Genomic DNA, 17236 nt, shown 5'->3' on the forward strand with positions numbered 1-17236 from the left:
ATCTGCAGCCATGGGGGAGAGGCAGTGGGGGACAATCAACCATAGAAACTTAGCCGTGAAGGTCAAGTTAGCCTTCCTGATGGCTCCCTTCGACACCATTACCTAGTCGACATCCTCTCCATCAATAGATAAGTGGTGGGCCATCCACCTCTTGGTGTTCTCTCTCAACGATGGCTCCCGCAAGAATCAGCCATCTTTAACAATTTGCCACCTATAGTCGAACTCGATGGTGAGAGGGGTCCTGGTGGTATCAACATACTTGTCGTACAGATACCGGCGGATGGATGGCAGGGAGATGTCGACCTGTATGCCGCGTACTCTGACGTGCTCAAGTGGGGCCTGTTTGGTGGGGGCAGCCCGCCCATCGGTCTGTGATCGAATAGTATCCACATAAGAGGCGTAAAACTCTCGGACCAACTCCTTACTGTAGCGGCCCAAATAACGAGCTGTCCACTCTAGCCGATGTCTGGTGAAGAGAGTGTGTATATCTGGCACGGTGGGGAGACTTCCCGTAAGGACCCGCCTCTCCAGTGTAAGAGTCCGTGTCATGACGCCTTTATCATTTAGAAACTTGGCGTCTGAATACACTTGGTATTGCCCGTTCACACACCACCGGTTGTCTGGTCAGCTATCGGGGCGGGAACTTCAGTCAGTGAGCCTGGAGTGGAATCAGGACTTTCAGCCTCATCAGACGAGGCGAACTGTGAAGCCGTGGTGGGAGCAGAGACTTTTGCGGAACCAGAGGCTTCCTCCGACCACGAGACTCTTAAGGAACCAGACGCTCTTTCTTCTTGTGTAGCTGACCCAGAAGGCGTGCCGGTCAGCGTGCGCTTCTCATCAGAATGGGAGGCAGTGACTACGCCGGACGCCACCCTTTTAGGCATAGCACTGGTTGTACGCGCAACTCGTGCTGGAGTGGCAGTGCCTGGGGGCACGTACTCGGGATCATGCTCATCATCAGAGCCTATAACCAGTCGGGCAGACGGGGCGATAGACTTTGAACGCCCACGTGCGTAAACTCGATCTTGTTTCGTGCCATTAGAGATAGTTCCTATAAATAATCATTATTAGTACTAGAAGGAGCAAATAAGAAAAGAAAAACGAGACAAAATACACATAAGAGAAAAGATGTAATGACATCTCTGTAGTAGCAGTGAAACACGATGGACCAGGTGACGGCCCGTCGTGAGTATGACGGACCGTCATTCGGTCCGTCATGTCTTACTTCAACAATGTTTATTTGGAGACTCTTAGAAGGAAAGTCTCTGACAGTTATGATGGATAAGCAGAACGGACCGTCGTGATAATGACGGTCCGTCGTAGATGTCCGTTAGTGGACACTTAGAAAAAAAATGGATACCCTTAGGACAAGGGTCTCTGACAACCATGACGGTTGTGCAAGACGGACCGTCGTGGGTACGACGGTCCGTCGTAGATGTCCGTCAGAGGACACTTAGAAAAAGTTGGAGATCCTTAGGAATAAGGTCTCTGAGAACCATAACGGTTGTGCAAGACGGACCGTCGTGGTCGGTGGCATATGTACGTAGGTGTACACTTAGAGAAAACGAATAGTGAGGTGTTGGGACAGACCCTATGACGGTACGTCGTGGGTACGATGGTCCATCGTTGGGGTCTCGTTCTGTCATTCAGTGACAGAACTGAGGATGCACAATATTCCCCTGTGACTCAAACAGAATACTTGATATTAACCTACATGTTTCTAACCCAAACACCTAGCAAACTAGCAATGCTAAAACATCAATTTCTCAAATTTTATCAAGGCAATTCGATGGACTCTCAACCTAGGTCAGACAAAATTGGATCAAAGAGCAAAGACCCACCAAAAAGAAATAGGCCAATAGTAATTGAAAAACAAAAATGCAGTGTAAATGAATAGAGATCAGAGACACATGCCGGAGAAGAGGAGAAAAACAAGCAAGTGAGGCACTTAGCTATGAAGAGCAAAAACACAGCAGCAGACTCCGACCAGTAGAAAGGAGATTTTGGGATTTTTTGATTTGGGGAAGTGATGTGGATCAGTTGATAGAGAAGAGGATGAGAAAGGCAGGAAGTTGGAAAGGGAGGAAATGGGAGAAAGAGGGAAAGAAATGGTTTAAATGAAGGGGTGGGGATTTTAAAAGGTTGAAAACTTTTTAAATCCCCAGCCGGGTCGGTTCGGGTTGCTGGTTAATGACGCAACGAGTCCCCGATGATGGTTCATTGCAGATGTGACGGTCCGTCATGGTTTCTGTCGCGGGTGCCCTAATTTTGAAAATAAATGAAATACATACCTGGCACGACGGATTCATGCGACGGTACATCACAAGCGTGAGGGTTTGTCGATGTATCCGTCAGTGAATATTGCGGAGTAATTTCTGCAGAATTTCCTGGTGATGTGTTGCGTATTGGGTTGCCTCCCAACCAGCGCCTGATTTAACGTGGCGGCACAACTGAAGACACTTGATTACTCAGACTTCATCAAGATGGTATTCCTCGATCACTTCATTCGCCGATTTCGCATGCCCGAAATAGAGTTTTATTTGTTGTCCATTCACCTTAAACTGCACACCCTCCTTGGTTTCCAACTCAACTGCTCCATGAGGAAATAGTTGGGTAATCATGTAAGGGCCAGTCCATTTGGACTTGAGCTTGCTCGGAAACAAGCGCAACCTAGAATTGTATAAAAGCACCAAATTCCCAACCATAAAATCTCGTTTTTCAATTTTTAGGTCATGGTACTTCTTCATCTTTTCTTTGTAGAAGGCTGAGCTTTTATAAGCTTTCAGGGGAAATTCATCGAGTTTATTCAACCCAATTAACCGTTGTTCTGCAGCTTCGTTCCAATCCATTTTCAACTTCTTCATTGCCCACATGGCTATATGCTCTAATTCAACCGGAAGATGACAAGCTTTCCCATATTTAAGTTGGTTTGGGACATACCTCTGAAAGTCTTATAGCTGTCCGGCAGGCCAAAAAGCATCATCAAGCCTCATTGACCAATCCGTTCTACTAGCATTCACTGTTTTTGACAATATCTGTTTGATCTCCCTATTTGACACTTCAACTTGCCCACTAGTTTGAGGATGATAAGGAGTGGCCACATTATGGCGAACCCCATATTTCTCCAATAATCCCTTGAACAATTTGTTGAAAAAGTGGGATCCCCTATTACTAATAATTGCCCTTGGGGTACCAAATCGAGAGAAAAATATATTCTTTTTCAAGAACGCAGTGACACTCTTCCCTTTATTGTTTGCGAGGGCGATAACTTCCACCCATTTAGATACATAATCAACCGCTCCTAAAATATACCTCATTCCATGAGAACTCACAAAAGGACCCATAAAGTCAATACCCCAAACATCAAATAACTCAATCACAAGAATGGGTTTAGAGGGAGCTCTTGCTTTCTTGAAATGCCGCCATCTCTTTGGCATCTATCACATGCTTTGGCAAACTCATGGGCATCTTGATGAATAGTTGGTAAATAGTAACCACATTGTAATATCTTATGAGAGGTTCGGGTACCACTATGATGTCCACCAACGGGTGAGGAATGGCATGCCTTTAAAACACTCAACATCTCAACTTCTGGCACACAACGCCGAATAAGCCCATCGGAGCAGCTCCTATATAAGTATGGTTCATCCCAAAAGAACTTCTTCACATCATACATGAATTTTTTTCTTTGATGAAAGGACAAGTCCGATTGAATAAAGTCTTGTGAGGCAGCCAATACATGCTCATCGGGGAAAGTATCATCAATATCAGTCTTATCCCCTAACTCTCTCATAACTTCATCTTCTAGACGAGACAAGTGATCTGCAACTTGATTTTCGGTCCCTTTTCTATCCCTCACCTCAAAGTCAATTTTTTGTAGCAGTAGTACCCAACGAATCAACCTCGCTTTTTCATCCTTCTTTGCCATCAAATATCTCAATGCTGAATGTTAAGTATGCACTATAACTCTAGTACCTAGCAAATAGTAGCGAAATTTTTCAAAAGCAATGACTACTGCAAGGAGTTCTTGCTCAGTCACTGTGTAGTTATTTTGGGCTTCATTTAGGTCTTTACTAGCATAGTAAATGGGGTGAAGAATTTTGTTTCTTCTTTGTCCCAATACCACACCAAGAGCAACCCCACTAGCATCGCACATCACCTCAAATGGAGTGTTTTAATCCGGAGAAATAATGATAGGTGTAGACACCAATTTTTCTTTTAGCTCGCCGAATGCTTTAAGACAGGATTCATCAAAATAAAATTTACAATCTTTCTCCAGTAGTTTGCACAACGGATACGCAATTTTTGAAAAATCTTTGATGAATCTCCGGTAAAAACCTGCATGCCCAAGAAATCTTCTCATACCTTTTGCAGAGATAGGTGGGGGGAAGTCTCTCTATTACCTCGACTTAAGATTGATCAACCTCTATGCCCTTTTCTGAAATGCGATGACCCAAAATGATACCTTCTTTCACCATGAAGTGGCATTTTTCCCAATTTAGTACTAAATTGCAGTCTTCACATCTTTTAAGGACTTCAGATAAATGACTCAAACACCTCTCGAATGATTCACCAACCACAGAAAAATCATCCATAAAAACTTCAATAGTATCTTCCACCATGTCGGAGAATATCGACATCATACATCTCTGAAATGTGGAGGGTGCATTGCACAACACAAAGGACATTCTCTTGAACGCAAAGGTCCCTTATGGAAAAGTAAAGGTGGTTTTCTCTTGATCTTCTGGTGCAATAGAAATCTGATTATACCATGAATATCCATCAAGGAAACAGTACCACCTTTTTTCGGCAAGTTATCCAACATATGATCCATGAAGGGCATAGGAAAATGGCCTTTTTCGGTCCATGCATTTAATTTATGGTAATCCATGCACACTCTCCATCCAGTAACCGGTCTCATTGGAACAAGTTCATTTTTATCATTGGGGACCACAGTCATTCCCCCTTTTTTAAGTACACACTGAACAGGGCATACCCAACTACTATCGGTGATCGGATATATTACTCCGACATCCAACCATTTAATGATTTCCTTCTTCACAACCTCTTGCATAGATGGATTTAAGCATCTCTGGTGCTCAATACTTGGCTTATGATTGGGCATGAGTTGGATTTTATGACAACAAATACCAGGAGGAATCCCAATAATGTCCGCAATAGTCCACCCAATGGCTTGTTTGAAACTTTTTAGCACTTTCACCAAACTCTCAACTTGTTGTTCATTCAGGTCTGATGCAATGATTACAGGCAAAGTGTCACCATTTCTTAAGAATTCGTACTTGAGATGAGGTGGGAGAGCTTTTAGATCTAACTTTGGAGCCTCCTCTATAGATGGTTTCGCGGGTGGAGACTCGCGATTCTTCATGTCTAACTGTAACGATCCAAAAAAAAGTTAAGTAAATAAGAATAAATAGGTATTTAAGGGCATAATGGTCCTTTCGCGTATTAATTAAAATAAACCAGATTTGTATTAATTTATATTAAATTCTATTTGACTAATTCTTGAATTAGTTTCTTAATCCTAATAGTTCTCTCTCTCACACACTTCTTAACTCTCTCTCTCAGGTTCTCCATCTTTCTCACGTTATTCTGCCAAGCACAACAAAAAAAAACAGAGAATATATCAACAGTTCTTCACGCTTGAAGAACTCACATGAATTATTAAGAAAAACAAAGCAACCAAAAACATTAAGGCGAAGATAAGTTGTTCGTTGAGTTGTTTGGAGGATTTTTCCAGGCAGCAACATCAACGTTTGAACATCGATTAAGGTATGGGTTTCTTCTCTCTTGGCTCCCTTCCCAAGAGGCCCCTTATGATTCAAACTATTCATCTCGAAACTAAGGTTGTTCCACGTTGCATGCCCCTGTCACTAGCTCCCTATGATCTTAGGTTGGGTATTCTTGTTGGTAGAATTTAGGGATACTTGATTGTGGTGATGATCTCGTTTCGAGTATGTGTTCATGACTATGTGTTTATATTTTGTGTCTTTTTGGAATATGTGTGTAAATACGTATGTATTTGTGCGAGATTGTGATCATGATTTTGAGTTCTTCTTTAGCATGTTAATAGCATAGAGGTTATTCGTGTTTTGTGTGCAATTAGAGGCTCTTAAAATCGTAATATTCACATGGTTGAAAGGCTATAAATTCTAGTTAAAACAATTGATCAAATCATCCCTCTAAACTTGTCTTAAGAACTTTAACGAATGTATAAGAAACAAATGCTAAATTAACCCGTAAAAATGAGGTACAAAATTGTGGAGTAATGTCCCAGAACCTGGAAATAAATTGTAGATGAATTCTGGAAATTTTGAACAAAAAAATAAATAAATAAAAATAGGTGAGGTCTGCAGGGATCGAACCCGAGACCTCACCAAAGTAAGCCTTAAATAAAGAAATGTGCCAGATGGGGCTCAAACCTGGGGCTGGGGGGCCGGCGAAATTCGCAAAGAAAAGAAAAAAATAAGGGGGCTGGGGGAATCGAACCCTCGCCCCTGTATTGCATGAAAAAAAAAAGCGGGGGCTGGGGGGCTCGAACACGCGACCTGGGGGAGAGGCGAAAGGGAATAAAGCAGGAAATTTAAATGAGAGGCGTGGGATTCGAACCCACGACCTCCATGTACACGCGAGGGAAAGAAGAAAATAGGATGAAATAAAACGTGAGGAGTGGGAATCGAACCAACGACCTCAAAGACTGTAGCAGTGTACGAAAAAAAATAAAAAAAATAGAGGGGTTGTGGGGGTTCGAACCCACCACCTCACAACCTCCTCTTCAGCGAAAAAGAGAGGAAAATAAGGGGGTTGTGGGGGTTCGAACCCACAACCTCCCTAATGAAGCGATTTTAAATAAAAAAAAAGATTTCAAATTAGAATTCTAATTAAAATAGAAAATTAATTGTTTCATGTAAATATTGAGATTTAAATTAGAATTCTAATTAAAATAGAAAATTAATTCTTTTGTGTAAATATTGAGATTTAACTTAGAATTCTAATTAGAATAGAAAATTTATCCTTTCATGTAAATATGGAGATTTAAATTAGAATTCTAATTAAAATAGAAAAATTAATTCTTTCTCGTAAATGTTGAGATTTAATTTAGAATTCTAATTAAAATAGAAATTTAATTATTTCATGAAAATGTTGAGATTTAAATTAGAGTTCTAATGTCATGAATATTAGAAATAAAATCAATGAAAAATATAAATGATATCCAAGTGATTCAAGATTTGGGTTCCCGTGCCCAAACCTCCGTATTGATACATAAGTCATACGTGAGTAAAATATTCAATAATAATGTCATCTACTTAGATCAAAAATCAAGATCTTGGTATATATACAAGATACATAAGTCTTGTAATACATAATCTTAGGAAAATAAGAATCATTTAACGAACTATAAATGAAGCCTCATGACTTGTATGTATAGACACATAAGTTTAACATACGTTCAAGTATAAGTGAACCTAAGATATACGTAATGAAATGAAGAAATGAACATCCACGTAATAAGAGGTGATTAACTATGAAAAATAAAGGTGCTAATAATGAAGAATGTGGTGACAATCATGATGTGAGGCTAATGTATATGATGAGAGCAATCTCAAATGAGCCTAAGTAAATGTTACCAATACGTACTCACCAATAAGAGTGTAAGATAATGAAGAGACCAGTCTCGATGAACACTCTAATGAAAATATTGAGTTTAAAACACTTAATACTAATGATGAGATGAGAAATCATCTATTGAGCTATGATGTCCTCATACTAGAAGCCAACTTCCATGATGTATGAGTTGAATGTAATGGAACTTTATACCGAGCACCGATAGGCTAGCTATGAGCGGTGATGCTATCACCTTCTCTCGGGAAGGGCGGAGGTTCACGTAACTCTCATGAGATGAGACTGTCCGGCTTGCCGGGTATGGGTCTCCATACATCTCCTAGTCTTTGAACCTATATTGCCACTATAGGGATCTAGCGGGGTTAAATTCCCATATACGCTAGCATGTTATTGAATCGCTTTGGCCGGTGATTCCACCTCTTTTCGGTGTGGGGGAGACACTGGATTTCAGGATGCTCACATGATCTATGTCGGTTAAAGTTAAAGTTCCTAATGAATGAATGAGGCCAGCCTCAAATGAAGCATATAAAGAAATGAATGATACCGAAGGTGTTAGGATAGGATAATCAAGAGGCGAGCTAGATTCAGGTAATGACATTAGGTTATTTCTGATCATTGCACAGCAAACCCGATGAAAGTCTTAAACTACATCCTAGGTATAGCTGGTGTTCACACTGGCCTATGAATGAACTGAAATGAGGTACGTATGAATGAATGAAGCAGACTCTGTGTTTGCTAAAGAAGGCTCCCTAGTTGAGGTCCCATATGTTGAGCCCTCATTTTGGAAAGTCTTAAGGTCAAGTCCATTATAACAAGGTATCATGGCACATGAATTAATAATATGAAAGAAACTATGTGTTATATGTTATGTGTTATATGAAGATGTTATATATTGTGTGTAGTACGATAATGATAATGATGCATGTCACTCTCATGGCATAACTTTTTCAATCTCAAATTGGCAAGTCCACTGACTTGACTTCCAAAAATCATGTCGTTAGAAAAGAGCTATTCTTTCTCATGCATGTCCCTGGTGTGTGCTTGCATATACCCATACTTAGTACAAGTGTGTACTAATTCCATACAAACATCTACTTTTAGGTGCAGACACAGGTGGGCGGTAGAGCTACAGGTTCGTTGTTGCAGCTATTCGGACATCAGCATTCATCCGGACTTTGGTAGGTCCTCATGCTTTTGAGGATGCTACTGTTTTACATTCTAGCGTAGTTTTAGAGTTGAGCTAGTGGAGCATGTTCCACTAGCGTTTCTTTCCTGTTTTGGTTCAGACTTTGTATTGGTGCTACTTTGGCCGATATACAATTAATACTTAATGAATTATTTCTTTCAGTTGTTTATCTCTTAAATGTTAGATTGTTAATGATGAACGATTATGAAATATTAAGAATGTTTAGCAAGTATGATTAAAGAATCAAAAATTTCAATTTTTTCGCTAAAATTAACCTATGTAAAGTAAGAATGACGTAAGTAGGCTTGTTTGCGACCTCTGAGAGGTCAACGACGCCGGTCTCGTCTGGGGTCTAGATTCCGGTCGTGATACTAACTCATATTTCTTCGATTTAAACCGAACATCACCACGATCAAGAGCCGTGAATAATGACCCATACTCTTCAATGAGATCGTTGTTAAAATTCATTATCACTGTCGCTGATGCTTCTACACCTGGACGTTCTTCTATTTGTGTCCCAGATGACTTACCAACTTTGTAGGATATAGCATATACCGATTGGAGCTCACCACTCTGCCTCATGGACATACAAATGTTGAAGGTCACTTCTTCATTATTCAACCGAAATTTCATCTGCCCATTTCCCATATCAACTAAGGCTCTGCCCATAGCAAGGAATGGCCTCCCAAGAATAATAGGTACTTCAAAATCGACTTCACAATCAAGACTAACAAAATCTGCCAGAAATATGAACGACTCCACTTTTACTAGTACATCGTGAAGTATTCCTATAGTCCTTTTTACCATTCGATCAGCTATCAGTAGACGCATCGCAGTGGGAAAGGGGAGTGGTGGTTTAGGCATGGGAGTTACCTTTTTAGGCACTTTAGCATCTTTTCCAGTGTTATCTTATACTTCACCACTAACCTCTACCACTTTATCATTATCTTTTATCACTTTTTCCTCATTAGACGGCATAGGTGGGTTAATGGTTTGCTTACCACCACGAGTAGTGATTGCCATACACTGTCCATTATTTTTTGGATTTTTGACAGTGTTGCTAGGATGAGTGCCCGGTTGCCGTGTGTTCACAGTCGCCCATTTGCAATTCAAGTTGCTTAATCGATATTGCATGTGTATCGACTTTCTGCCCAATACCCGTTAAATCACTCCTTAACTCTTTAGTGTGCTCATCACTAGCATCGAACCTCCTCATCATTTTGTGCAACATATTCTCAACTAGAGCCATACTACATCCACCATCTCTAGGAGCAACTTCACGATTTTGAGGAGGAACATAGGGCCCATTCCTATCATTTCTGTTACCATAGTTACCCCTGTTGAAGTTGTTGTCGCGGTTGTAATTTCCATCTCGGACATAATTACCCTCACGGTTATAGTTACCATAGTTCCGACCTTGGTTTCCTTGACCTTGGCGCCGATTCTCCTTATTTGAGTCTTGGGCATTTGGTCGGAAACCCCCCGTCTGCTCATTTACCGCATAGGAATCCTCATCATAATAATATTCATCATATGGTGGTGGTGGTTTAGAAAAATAGTTCACTGCATTTATCTTTTGTACACCTCAGTGACATGTTTTAATACCAACCCAAGCTCAGTTCTCATCTGAGCCATCTCTTCATGAATCTCATCTGTGGCTGGGTTGTGTGTGGATTGCATGGCGAAGGTATTTCTTCCAGTATTTGACTTCCTAGTACTCCAAGCTTTATTATATCGGGAGATTTTTTCTAACTTTTTGGCAATCTCGGCGTAAGGACACTCCCCATAAGAACCACCCGCTATAGTACCCAATACCGCTTTATTATTATCATCCTGTCCCCGATAGAAATATTCCTTCAATGACTCATCATCTATGCGGTGATTGTGGACACTTCTTAAGAATAAAGTGAATCTATCCCAAGAACTGCTAATTGACTCTCTTGGTAGTGACACAAAGTTATTCACTCTGTCTTTCTGATTTAGTTTCTTGGAGACCGGGTAGTAACGTGCTAAGAAAACGTCCCTTAGTTGGTTCCAAGTGAAAATTGAGTTATAAGGGATCTCAGTGAACAAAATAGCAGCCTCTCCAGTGAGTGAGAGAGGAAATGTATTACATCCAAATTCAAATCAGGCCTCCCTACACATCTTTTACACACTGCCCTTACCTTAGCTATATGGGCATGTAGGTCCTCAGAAGGTAGCCCTGAAAACAAACCTCTAGCAGTGAGCATTTGCATCAGACTACTAGTTACCACAAAGGTGTGGCCTTGTGGTAGAGGAGGCAAGACAAGTGGCCCATCAGAGTCTGCAATATTGTCATAACCTCTGTAGTATTCTTGAGGATGTGGAGCGGGATTTTGTCCCCTTTGTTGATTTTCACCAGGATAATCGGGTAAAAACTGACCATGAGCATCAACCGGAGCTAGGATGTTCTGGTTTGGATCATCATCGTTAATACCCAAGTTTCGATTCATATTGCGTAGTGTACGCTCTAATTCGTGGTCGTAGGGAAACAACGGTTCTCTTCCTCTCCGTGTATTTGTCATACAAGGAAGTTAGTTCTGCAAGAATCAAAAACAAATAGAAAAGTAAAATTAAGAAAATATTGACTAAACTTTAGTAACAAGTTTAAGTAAATCTAAAAACTACTTTCCCCTGCAGCGGCACCAAAATTTGATACGTTCAAACTTACTTGTCAAATAAGAAGTAAAGCGGTCGTATCAAGTAAAGAACCCAACTAATGAGGTTGTGGTCGATCCCACGAGGAAAATAGTTCAGACTTAACTTTATTCTATTATTACTATTATTTAGTCAACTATTTCCTTAGAAAACAAAAGACAGAAAAGGGGGTTTTTAACTCTAAATTAATGAAAATAATTAACTAAATTAAAGTAACCAACTAACTGATTCAAATGTTGAAGCTTAATCAATTAATAAAAGTAACTAGGGCATAAGTGTTGCCCACAAGTTCCTAACTTGATAATTCTAACTATAACAATTCTTTCCTAGTATCTTGCATGTAAAGTGATAAGTTATGTATCTCTAAATCCTTGGTCCGACATCTAGAAAATTTCACTCCGCACCTTGGTCCGGCTATGTGTGTTGCTATACTAACCCTTACCTTTACCTCATATTAAGCATAATGTTTGATATTTGACTAAGTTATTACCTCGAACGAACCGACACTAGCCTATTAGATAGTGTACACTAAATCTATTTTGATAATTCTTTTCCTATTAACTACCTCCTTGGTCCGGCAAGTAGCATTAAGGCGAGTTCTAACGTTGGCCATCCGTTAGAAAGACTTCGAAACGAAAGAATTATCAATTCATGCAAGACATTATTCTATAATTGCTATTTTAGTTAGATTTTACCTCATTATTCACCATGGTTCTCACAACCCTAGTTATGGAGTTTAGTTACCCATGGTCATAATCACACTATTCATATATTTAATATAAGAATTCATGCACTTACTTTAATGAGAAAGAATAAAATTCAGATATTCACTTTATTAATCAACAAAAGCACCAACAATCAATTCTAGAAAAAGTGTATGAATTACTGAAATTAATCCTTCAATACTTGAACAAGAGAACTAAAGATTATCGAAAAGTCTAACCGTCTAACCAAAAGTCTAACCCCAAAAATGAGGTTTTCAAACTATTTATAATAAAAACAAAAACCTAATAAAAGAAGGATTCTAATAACTCAAAATCTGTCAAAACGCATCTGCCTCGTGACGGACCGACGTGGTCACGACGGGCCGTCATGGCCTCCATTATCCATACTTCACAAATTCTTCTATTGCTTTCTTCATTACCCTCAACGAACAGGTATGACGGACCGTTCCAAGCACGACGATCCGTCGAGGGTCTCCGTTCCATGATACTTTAACTTCTTGGAATTTGGGTACTGGGACTATTCTTTGATCATTAGGATGAACCAGCAGGACAGATCGTCGTGGCTATGACGGTCCGTCATGGACTTCTGTAATCCCACACTAGGTCAGAATTCCCCATCTTCCTTTAGCAGCTTCTCTCCTCACTACGATGCCACCTACGGATCGTCACAGACTCGACGGACCGTCATAGGCTCCGTAGGTGGTCTCTTTTGCATTTCTCACTCAAAAACATCTGCGTTCATCTTTGGACAGATTTTCTGCAAATAAGGAAAAACTTACATAAAAATCAATACAAAAAGGCTTTTGGACACACACTAAACTTAAGGAAAAAACATTAAAAGTACTGTGAAACCTCGGTACATCACTCTCATTTAAAAAAAATCTGATCTTCTTCTTCTACTTTCGCAAAATTAAATTTTCGTTTGATTTGCTCCAGTTAAGTAACTTAGCTATTTTTGTATGAATAAGTTGGTGAATAAAATTGTTCCATCACGAGAGGATGAAATTATTTAAACCTTTGTTATTTGAGGGGAATTGTTTTCTTAATGGATTTTGTGCATTCACTATACTCAATTTTTTCCTTTTTATTGCATTCTATTTTATATATCCTTGTATATTTTTACACTCATTAACTTATGCATATGACATTATTTAGTGTTTTTGAGTACATGTTTTAAACTATGTTGTTTATGTTTCTACAAAGTTATAGTCTTCGATTATTTTGAACATATACACTTATAATACGTATATTCATTGTGCAGAAAATAATTATTGTATTCTGGTCCAAGAATTCATGTTTTGATATTCTATATTAAATTATTTAACTTAAAAGTACTATATAAACTTAAATATTATCTATTTTTACATAGATATGTAATTTCTCACTTATCAATTGAAGAAATTCATTATACTAGTTCAAAAGTTGTAATTGCTTTCCTGTTCAAGCGTAATTTCTTTTTTTGATATGTTAACAAACTTTTGAATTTTCTCCTAAGACATATATCACAATTGTATAATCTGAGTAACTTAAATGATTCTTTTTATCAGGAAATATCTTTGTATATATATTCTTATTTGCTTCTTTATATGTTAATTAAAGAACCAATGATTTATTATTTCGTGAATAATTCATTCGTTGGAGGTTCTTGAATTATTTGGTAATGACAAATAATCAAATTCATGTTAAAATATTGCTAACATTTTTTTATGAACCTATTTTCCCATTATTTTTTATGTATGAATATTAGTAAAAAATCATATATATATGTGTGTGTGTGTGTGTGTGTGTGTGTGTGTGTGTGTGTGTATAAGAGGAACCTAGGCCCGCCTATGTGGTGACACCAAAAAAAGGATTCTCCTTTATGTTTATCTATTACAAAAACTAGCTTTTCCCTTATGAAAAGTTGTGACTTTTATGAAAAGTTGTGACTATGAAAAGTGTCGAATTTTATAAAAAGTTGCGACCTTTAGGAAGAATTACGACTTTTATGAAGAGTTGCAACTTTTATGAAAAGTTGTAACTTTTATGTAAGGTTGTCACCTTTCCGAAGGGTTGTGACTTTATCAAAGAGTTGTGACCTACAGTTTGTTTAATATAAATAGAGGGATTTTCTGCCACTAATATTTGTAGCTTTTTTCGTTATAGGTTAGTTGAATTTAAATTAATAATTATGCTTGTTATGAAGTTTGTTTCATTCCTTACAGAATTTGGTGACCTTATTAAAAATTTGTGAAAAATTTCAACAAGGATGATTAAAAATCAATCTTCTTTTATTTCCTTCCTACATGTTTCATCCTATAAACAATGAAAATTGTTTTAATCGCATTGTGACATTACTACTATTTCATCTCTTAGTCCACAACTCACAAAAATGCTGAAATGGTTCAAATCAACATTTGTTTCTTTAATAACAAAACATTTATTTCTGTCATTATTATTTGTAGATTCTTTTTGCTTTATGTGAGTTGAATTTACATACATTAATTAAGCTTCTTATGAAGTGTGTTCATTTCTTTAAGGCTTTTCCCCTCCTATATAACGATGTTTAATCTTTTAGTGTAAGTCATAGTAATTCATGTATCTATTGCAATTTCTTTTTTTATTTTGGTGTCTTTTTTTTAACTTAGTTGAAAATTCCAGTGAGGATGATTGAAAATTTATCTTCTTTTTGTCTCTTTTTATATTTTTTTCGTTTACTTTTTGAGAAAATTACTTGTGGTTTGTGTTATATTTGATAGCATAGAACAATAAATATGTGATAACTAATTCGCAACCAATGTTGAAGTTTGTTAAAAGAACCAAACAAATTGCTCTCTTCTTTGCCACAGTTAGTATTGATTGGTCATTCTTAGGTACAAATATTTCATATGTCATTGCACCCTTCATAGAATATTTTTATAGAGACAATTAGTTTACTTCTTTTATCTCAAGTTAACTAATTTGTCATATTTCTTTGTCTCTTCATTTTAGGCATAATAAGATATCAAGTTTTCTTGAAACAAATAAATGTCCAAAATACACTAAAACAAATATATTTTTTATCGGCAATGAATATTCACAGTAATGAAGAGTGTTAGAGACTTTATCAACATTATTTAGTTGTCGTTACATTCAATATTGCTATGGAATTTTTCCAGGGAATTTTATAATTGTCTCTAAAGATCTTTTTTGCCGCAGTGATAACTCTTTCTTTTGATCAAGTTTTGTTTTATGCTTTTTGATAAAAAGGTAACAACTCATTCTTTTTGCTTCTTTCAATTAAATTTGTGAACTATTAACTTGTATAAAGTCTGATACACTATCTTTTTCAAAAATATGTTAAGCAATATGAGTTTTTCTTCTTGATTGTTAGGAAAGTAAGATTGTCTTTATTATTATTTATGGAAATTTGTGAGTCCAAGCACTCAGAAAATTATGCTTTGAGATTTTATTATGATATGTGTATTTTGGTTTAGAATATCCAGTTAGGAATGATATCGCCTACTGCTTGGTTTATTATTACATTATAACCATAACAATAACTATGGTTCAATTCCAAATAAGTTGGGCTGGTGTTATTAAACCTAAGCAATAGTACTGACTATTCTAAGACGATGAGGAAAAAAATTTATGATACTATAATTTTAGGATCATAAGAAAGGAGCCGAAGGTCCTCCATTTGAATTAGTGAATTATGTTCTTGCGTGGACGTGATGCTCCACTTTACTAGAGAGTGTTGTTGTTTGTGGCTTTTTGGTCTCTTCTTTAACGTCTGATGTTTTTCATTATAAGTTCTTAAAATTTAGAAAGTTTCATTACTTTTGACCAACTATTTCCATATAAAATGATCTTGACAATGTAGTGTCTATATCGAAAATCTAAATATTACCGAATGATCAATGTGAGCTTAATAACATAGTTCTATCTCGTGCGAAGCACGGGTAATTATACCTAGTTATAAGTATGAATGAAAAATTATTTTTAAAATAGTGGATCTAACATCAAACTAATGATTCAATGGGCAACGTTGATGCCCGTTCTTTTAGCAAAATCAGAAAGAAACTGCTTCACTTGAGGGTATATAATATAAAAAATAAAAAACCAAAGAAGAAATATATTACCCAAATCGTGTGAAATTTTTCATATTTTTTTTTATCATTTTTTAATTTTGTACAACTTTTTGTCACTGGTAACTCATGGAAATTGTTAGAAAAAAATAATTGTGTGAATTTATGGATTATTTGCTACAATTGTTCACCCACTCTTTCTTATGTGGTACCTTGAATTTTATTGAAAATGTCACTTAATCAACTGTTCCAAATAACCCTTACATTTTAAAAAAGAAAAACAATATACTTTCAAAAATCGTACTTTAAAAGTGAGATGGAACACTCTATTTATAGCTACAAAAATAGTAGTATACATAAGTGTTAATTGTTCCTTATTGTAAAAGTTACAACCTTTCAAAAAAGTTACTACTCAACGAAAAAGGCACAACAAATCGAAAAGTCACAACCCTTTAAAAAAATCACAACCCTTCAGAAAAGTCACAACTCATCAAAAAAGGCACAACCTTTTGGAAAAGTCACAACCCTAATATGGAATTTCGGAGATGACAGTTTGAATTTAAGTTTGTTTATTTTCTTAAACTTTGTGTTAGGTCCAAATCAGATAATGAAGTTGGCAGAGAGAGTATATAAATAAAAATAATTTGATTATTAATGAAGTGTATATACATGCCTAATTTAATGTATTTTTTTTGTTTGTTCTCTTTCATGAAACAATGACTTTTAAAGATGAGCTTCACGAAAATGAGGTGGTAAATAAACCCTCAAAATTAAGCTTTCAGAGAAAAAGAACAAGTTAATAGGCGAATGTTTGGTGGTAGCTTGTCTTGCCACATGTTGTACATATTTAAATAACGGACAATGACACCACAAACTCATTTAGTGATGAGGAGAAAAATCTCTAAGGGGAGAAGTCCAAACGACATAAAAGAACTTTTAAAGAAATTATATTAATAATG

At 37.2% G+C, this 17236-nt stretch overlaps 1 pseudogene; it reads right to left on the minus strand.

Moving 5' to 3' along the window:
- Positions 1–602: 602 nt before the first annotated feature.
- The window catches only part of LOC107018183, a 158451-nt pseudogene continuing 141817 nt past the window's right edge, over positions 603–17236 (minus strand).

This window comes from Solanum pennellii, chromosome 1 (assembly GCF_001406875.1).
Source record: "Solanum pennellii chromosome 1, SPENNV200".
In the NCBI taxonomy this organism is placed as follows: Eukaryota; Viridiplantae; Streptophyta; class Magnoliopsida; order Solanales; family Solanaceae; genus Solanum; species Solanum pennellii.